We start from the raw sequence: 8,557 nt of genomic DNA, 5'->3' as shown, positions 1-8,557 counted from the left end.
CACTTTTGGAGTCTCCAATGTCTGTTATTCTCCTCAGTGTGTCTACATGTACACATTGTTTACCTCCCACGTATAAGTGAGAATGTGAAGTTTGTGACTTCCTGTTTCTGAGTCATTTTATTTAGGATAATAGCCAATAGTTCCATCCATGTTGTTGCAAAAAACATTATTGTATTCTTGTTATGGCTGAGTAGTAATCCGTTATGTGTGTAATATATATAAATGTATGTATATATTTATATATGTATTTCTCTCTCTCTGTCTAGCCCTCTCTCTCTCTCTCTCTCTCTCTCTCTCTATATATATATATATATATATACACACACACACACACACACACACACACACACACACACACACCCCACACTTTTGTCATTCAGTCATCCACTAATGGACAGTTAGGTTGAGTGTATGACTTTGCTATTGAGAATAGTGTTGCAATAAACATTAGAATGCAGGTGTCATTTTGATAAAATAACTCCTTTTTGGGGAGTAGATACTCAGCAATGGAACTTCTGGGGAAAAAAGGCAGTTCTAAATTTAGTTTTATGAGAAATCTGTTTTCTATAGAGTAATTTATATTGTCAGCAACATTAAGCAAGTGACCCCTTTTCTCTGCATTCTCAACAATATCTTTTGTTTTTGACTTTTTAATAATAGCCATTCTGAGTGGTATAAGATGGTACATCATTGTGGTTTTAATTTGCATTTCTCTGATAATTAGTGATACTGAGCATTTTTATTTTCTGTTATTGCTGGCTATTTGTATGTCTTCTTCATTTGAAGGTCTTATGTCAATTTTTTAACAATAATAATATTATTTGCTTTTGAGTAATTTGAGTTTCTTATAGATTCTGGTTATTAATCTTTTGATAGACTGATAGGTTGGAAATATTTTCTCCCATTTTGGAGGCTAGTTAGAATTGCTATTACTAAAAAGAAAATAGAAAACAAGTGCTGGTGAGGATGTGGGAAAAAAAGCCTACAGATTTTTGGTAGGATTATAAATTATTACAGTGACTATAGGAAAAAATATGAATATTTTTCAAAAAAATGTAAGTGCAACTTCTGTATGATCAAGTAATTCCACTATTGAGTATATACCCAAAAGAAATAAAATTGGTATTTTGAAGAGATACCTGTACTCCTGTATTCATTGCAGTACTATTTCTGATAGCCAAAACGTGAAATCAACCAATTTCTCCAATAAGGTACTAATAGATAAAGAAAATGTGGCAGATATACACAATGGAATTATATTCATCCATTGAAAAATAGTAAAATTTTGCCATTTGTCACCACATGTATGGACCTGGAGGACATCATGTTAAGTAAAATAAGCCAGACACAGAAATACAAGTACCATGTGGTTTCACTCATATCTGTAATCTAAAAAAATGTAGCTATCATAGAAGCAGAGAGTAGAATATTAATTTCCACAAACAGGAGAGGAAAGGGGAGACGGATAGAGAATAGGAAGAAGTTTGTCAACACGTACAAAATAACAATTAAATAGTAGAAATAATTCTGTTGTTTTATTGTACAAAAAGATAATGACAGTCAACATTGACATAGGTAGAAAATTGGCTTTGAATATTCTCATCACAAAGAAATGATACATGCATAAGATGAGGTATACTCTATGTAATCTGACTAGATTGAGATACTATATGTGTGTGTGTTTATAATAATGAAATTTTACCCTATGAATATGAACAGTTGAAATGTGCCAATAAAATAAAAAAATTAAAAAGTGTCAAAAATATTAAATAAAACAATTGTGATGGAATAATTATTCATAGTTTTTAAATACCTTAATTTTTATGTGGAACCATTAATCAATTAACTAAAAACAGATTATAGGATAAATATAAAATCCAAAGCTATGAAACATTTTATAGTAAAAACAGGAAGGACTCTTAATATCCTGAGTTGCAAATATTTGTTAGTGTATTAGTCTGTTTTCACACTGCTCTAAAGAACTGTCAAAGACTGGGTAATTTATAAAGAAAGAGATTTAATTGACTCACAGCTCCACATGGCTGGGGAGGCCTCAAGAAATTTGCAATCATGGTGGAAGGTGAAGGGGAAGCAAGGCACCTTCTTTACAAGGTGGCAAGAAGAAGAATGAATGTGGGAGGGACTACCAAGCACTTATAAAAAGATCAGATCTCATGAGAAATCACTCACTATCATGAGAACAGTATGAGGTAAATCACACCCATGATTCAATTACCTCCATCTGATTCCTCCCTTGATATATAAGCATTATGGGGATTACAATCCAAGATGAGATTTTGGGTGCAGCACACAGCCAAACCATATCATTCTGTTCCTGGCCCCTCTCAAATCTCATGTGCTCACATTTCAAAACACAATCATGCCTTTCCAAAGGACCCCGAAAGTCTTAATTCATTTCAACATTAACCCAAAACTCCATGTCCAAAATCTCATCTGAGACAAGGCAAGTCTCTGATGCTTATGAGTTAGTTACTTCCTAACTAACTTGCTTTTGATCTGCCACCTTGTAACGCATTTTTTGCTTCCCCTTTGCCTGCTACCATGATTGTAAGTTTCCAGAAACTTCCCCAGCCATGTGGAACAGTGAGTCAACTAAATCTCTTTTCTTTGTAAATTACCCAGTCTCAGGTAGTTCTTTACAGCAGTGTGAAAATGGACTAATACAGTATGGCTGCTAACTTAGTTCACTTGAGCTTCTATGACAAGATACCACAGGCCAGGTGGCTTATAAATAACAGAAATTTATTATCACAGTTTTGGTGGCTGAGATTTCAAGGTCAAGGCACTGACAGATTTGACGTCTGATGAGACCTCATCTGCATCAGAGATGGCACCTTCTTCCTGTGTCTTCACATGATGAAAAAGCCAGGGTAGTTCTCCAGGACCTCTTTTATAAGGGCACTAATCGTAATCATAAGGCTCTGCTCTCATGACCTAATCAACTGTCAATGGAAACCTAAAATGTTCTATTACAGTTGCACTGGGGGAATTTCAACATATACATTATAGGGAACACATTCAGACCATAGCAGCTGCATTTATTGGATATTCTTGGAAAGGTAATACTATAGGAACAAAAATTAGATCAGTTGTTTTCAGGGGCATGGGAGTGGTGGGAGGAACTGAATGAACATGGACATAATAGTACTTTCTGATTATTATGGTGATTACATTATTGTATAGGTTTGTCAGAGCATCGAGGAGTACACTATAAAATGGTGAATTTTACTGTGTGTAAATTATGTCTCTATAAATCTGACAAAAGTGCAAATGACAAACATTTTACTGTTTAAACAAATATGTTGATGTATTATGGGATTTAGAAAATATGCAAAAGCAGAATCTATGACAATACCACAAAACATGGTAAGGGTAAATAGAATTATATTGCTGTAAGATCTAGAAAGATATATTATATATATATATATATAAAATGAATTATGGAAACTTCTTATTATCAAAATTAAATATAAACAGACTGAAGATTTTAATTGAAAGAAAATAATATTGTATTTGCATAAGAGGAAATATGTAGATTATAATAAACAAAATTTAAAACATGATAACAGCTGAAAAATAAGATGTGCAACATGATTCTAGGCAAATATAATCTAAAGAAGAATGCAGAGTGACATCAGCAAAATGGCACATTAGGAATTGTATAGCTTTCACTCCCCACCTACACAGAAACCCAACTAGCAACTGTCTACAGGTAAGAATACTAACCTGAATATCCCAGAACTTGGGGTTGAGGCTGATACACTCCGTTGGACTACAGAACCAAGAAAATCTATGATCAAATGGTAAGACAAATGGTTCTCTTTGACCGTAAACCCCATCCCCAAGCTAGCACAGGGCCATGCATAGAGAATTCACCTTTACCTATCCCTTCTACAGTGTTATAAGTAAATCGAAGGCAGGCATTTAGCTTCCCCATGATTCTGGGATTCTACACTAGAGACTTACTCCTTTCTCATCTTATGGGAAACAGTGGGAGTGCCACCAGGGTTGGACCACCTTGGGTTAGTTAAAAGCAAAAAAATGTAGTATAGCTTACATAAACTACACCTCAGGTTTTGCTTGCTGCTCTACATTTCTGCCAATGAAGGCAACACACTAAAGAAACTAAAGAAACTAGCTGACAATTATAGCCTGAGATAAACTAGCTGTGTTGACCTGAAGTTTAAGATCTGGGCTTGCAATAGCTACAGTGATTATGGCTTTGGAGATCACACCAGATGATTTTCCCACAATATCTAGAAAGGCTTAGTGTTGAAGAACTTTCCCAAACAAAGCCAGACTGCAAAGACTAAAGTAAATCCTTACTTCTTCAATGCACACACATGGCTGCAGGAGCACAAGGATAGAGAACAAAAACATGACACCACCAAATGGACAAAATAAGGTGCCAGTAACTGCCAATAAATAGATAAACATGTATGAACAGTCTGAGAAAGAATTCAAAATAATTACTTCAGGAAGTGCAGAGAAATTCAAATAAATACAGAGAACAATTCAGAGAACATGTTGCTCACGTAACAATTGTTACATGAGTAAATTGCATGTCATTGGGGTTTGGTGTACAAATAATTTCATCACTGAAGGAGAAAAAAAAGAACTTTGCAACCAAAAATATTTTGACCACAAAACAGTCCTGCAGAAATGAAGGATGGATCGAGATATTCCCAAGCAAACAAAACCTGGGGGAATTTATCACCACCTGACTTGTCTCACAAGAAATGCTAGAAGGATTTCTTCAAGCTGAAGGGAAAGGACATTAGTAAGTAAGAGGAAAACATTTGTAAGTATACAACTCACTGTTGAAAGTGAGTATTTAGTAAAATTTGGAATATTCTAATACTTTAATATTGGTATGTAAATCACTTAAATCTTTACTATAAAAGCTAAAATAAAAACTATTAAAATAATAGCATTATAAATTGCTAAGGAATATGCAATATAAAAAGTAGTAAATTATGACATGTCATATTCAAAATATGGAAGGAGAGTGGAGTTAAAGTATAGAGTTTTTTTTTCAATTAAAGATACATTGTTATCAGACAGAAAACAACTTGTTATAACTATTAAGTGTTTTTTTCAAGCTTCCGGATAACCACAAGGCAAAAACCTATAGTAGATACTCTAATGATATGAAGCAAGACATCAGAATATACTACTAGAGAAAATAACTATGAAGAAAGACTAAGAGGAAAATTATACAAAACACATAAATTAAAAAACATAAGTTTACAAAAATTTTTTAGGCAATACTTCCTGATTTCCACATATACAATTATGGTATATGTGAAGAAAGACAGTTTCAGTTCTTCTTTTTTGTCTGTAGAGATGTTATTTCCTTGTCTTGTTGTATTAGCTAGAAATTCCAGTATGATGTTGAGAAAGGGTGGTGAAAGGGAATATCTTTGTTTTGCTTCTAATCTTGGCAGAAAATTATGTAATTTTTTCTTTTTTTTTTGAGACGGAGTCACACTCTGTCGTCCAGGCTGGAGTGCAGTGGCACGATCTCAGCTCACTGCAAGCTCCGCCTCCTGGGTTCAAGCGATTTTCCTATCTCAGCCTCCTGAGTAACTGGGATTACAAGTGCACACCACCACACCCAGCTGTTTTGCGTGTGTGTGTTTGTTTTCAGTAGTGATGAGGCTTCACCATGTTGGTCATGCTGGTCTCAAACTTCTGACTTCAAGTGATCCTCCCGCCTCAGCCTCCCAAATTGCTGGGATTACAGGTGTGAACCACCGCACCTGGCTGGAAATTCTGTAATTTCTCATCGAGTATGATGTTAGTTGTAAAATTTTAAATTCAAACTTTAATTTTAGGTTCAGAGGGTACAAGTGTAAGTTTGTTACATGAGTAAATTGCATGTCATTGGGGTTTGGTGTACAAATGATTTCATCACCCAATTACAAGCATAGTAGCCAATAGTCAGTTTTTTGAACCTCACCTTTCTCCCCTACTTCACCATCAGGTGAGTCCTGGTGTCTATTGTATACCTCTTTCTATCTACGTGTACTCAATATTTAGCACCCACGAATAAGTGAGAACATGAAATATTTGGGTTCCTGCTCCTTTATTAATTCACTTAGGGTAATGGCCTCCAAATTGATCCATGTCATTGCAAAGGGTATAATTTCATTTTTATGTCTGCATAGTGTTCCATAGAATATGTGTATCACGTTTTCCTTATATAGTCTACTGTTTGTGGGCACCTGGGTTGAGTCCATGTCTTTCCTATTCTGAAAAATGCTGAGATTAACATATGTGTGCAAGTGTCTCTATGGTAGAAAAATTTATACTCTTTTAGATAAATGGCCAGTAACTGGATCGCTGAGTCAAACAGTTTTGTTTTAAGTTTTTGAGAAATCTCCAGATTGCTTTCCACGGTGGCTAAACTAATTTACATCCTCACCAGCAATGTATAAGTATTTCCTGTTATCTGTAATCTTTTCAACATCTGTTATGTTTTTTTTTTTTTTTTGACTTTTTAATAATAGCCATTCTGACAGGTAGGAGATGGCATCGCATTGTGGTTTTGATTTGCATTTCTCTAAAGATTAGTGATGTTGAGTATTTTTTCATATGCTTGCTGGCCAAGTGAGTTTCTTCTTTTCAGAAGTTTCTGTTAATATCCTTTGCCCATTTTACTGGGGTTGGTTGTTTGTTTCTTGTTGATTTATATAAATTCCTTACAGATTCTGGATATTAGACCTTTGTTGGATGCATAGATTGCAAGTATTTTTTCCCCATTCTGTAGGTTGTCTGTTAACTCTGTTGAGTTGATAATTTATTTTGCTGTGCAGAAGCTGTATAGTTTAATTAGGTCCCACTTTTTGATTTATTTTTGGTCTTTGTAAAAATATATTTGCCAAGGCCTATGTCCAGAACGATATTTCCTAGGTTTTCCTCTAGGGTTTCTATATGATAGTTTCAGGTTTTAAACTTAATTCTTTCTTGATTTTGTATGTGGTGAAAGGAAGGAAGTGCAGTATCAATTTTCTGCATAAGGTTATCCAGCAGCATTTGTTAAATAGGTAGTCCTTTTCCAAATGCTTGTTATTTTCAACTTTGTTGAAGATTTGATAGTTGTAGTTATGCAGCTTTATTTCTGAGCTCTCATCTGTTCCATCGATCTATGTGTCTACTTTTGTACCAGTAGCATGCTGTTTTGTTTATGGCATAATTGTAGTATAGTTTCAAGTCAGATAATGTGATGCTTCTGGCTTTGTTCTTTTTACTTAGGACTGCTTTGGCCCCGTGGGCTCTTTTTGGCTCTATATGAATTTTCAAATCGATTTTTTTTTCAAATTCTGTAGAGAATGATGTTCATAGTTTGCTATAAATACCGTTGAATCTGTAAATTTCTTTGGACAATATGCCCATTTAACAACATTGATTCTTCCTATCCATGAGCATGGGATGGTTTTCCATTTGATTGTATCATCTCTAATTTCTTTCAGCAGTGTTTTGGTGTTTTGTAATTCTTATTGTGAAGATCTTCACCTACATGGTTAACTGTATTCCTAGGTATTTTATTCTTTTCGGTGCTACTGTGAGTGGAATTGTGTCCTTAATTTCCCACTCTGCCTGGACATTGTTGTTATACAGAATTGCAACTGATTTTGCACTTTGATTTTGTATCCTGAAATTTTACCAAAGTTGTTTATCAGTTGTAGGAGTCTTTGGGCAGAGACTAAGGGGTTTTCTAAGTATAGAATCATATCATCTGTGAAGAGAATTAGTTTGACTTTCTCTCTTCCTATTTGGCTGCCTTTTACTTCTTTCTCTTGCCTGATTGCTCTGGCTTGGAATTCCAATGCTATGTTGAATAGGAGTGATGAAAGTGGGCATTCTTGTCTTCTTCCTATTCTCAAGGGGGATGCTTCCGTCTTTTGCCCTTTCAGTATGATGTTGTCTATGAGTTTTTTATAGGTACCTCTTACTATTTTACAGTATGTCCCTATGATGCCTGGTCTGTTGAGGGTTTTAACATGAAGCGATGTTGAATGTTATTGAAAGCCTTTTCGGCATCTGTTGAGTTCATCATGTGTTTTTTTGTTTGTTTGTTTTAGTTCTGTTTATGTGCTGAATCATATTTATTGATTTGATTATAAGCTCTTTGATGTGCTGCTGGGTTTCATTTGCTAGTTTTGTTTCGTTTTGTGTTGTTTTGTTTTGTTTAGATAGAGGCTTTCTGTATTGCCCAGGCTGGAGTGCAGTGGCATGATCTCGGCTCACTGCAACCTTCACCTCCTGAGTTCAAGCTATTCTCTTGCCTCTCAAGTAGCCAGGATTACAGGAACCTGTAACTACATCTGGCTAATTTTTGTATTTTTTGTAGAGGCTGTTTTTTGCCATGTTGGCCAGGCTGGTCTTGAACTCTTGACCTCAAGGGATCCACCCATCTCGGCCTCCCAAAGTGCTGGGATTACAGGTGTGACCACCATGCCCAGCTGATTTGCTAGTATTTTGCTCACAATCTTTGCATCTATGTTCAACAGGGTATTAGCCTGAAGTGTTT

This window comes from Rhinopithecus roxellana, chromosome 7 (genome assembly GCF_007565055.1).
Source record: "Rhinopithecus roxellana isolate Shanxi Qingling chromosome 7, ASM756505v1, whole genome shotgun sequence".
In the NCBI taxonomy this organism is placed as follows: Eukaryota; Metazoa; Chordata; class Mammalia; order Primates; family Cercopithecidae; genus Rhinopithecus; species Rhinopithecus roxellana.
The sequence above is the reverse complement of the archived record's forward strand: the minus strand, read 5'-3'. Positions refer to the sequence as shown.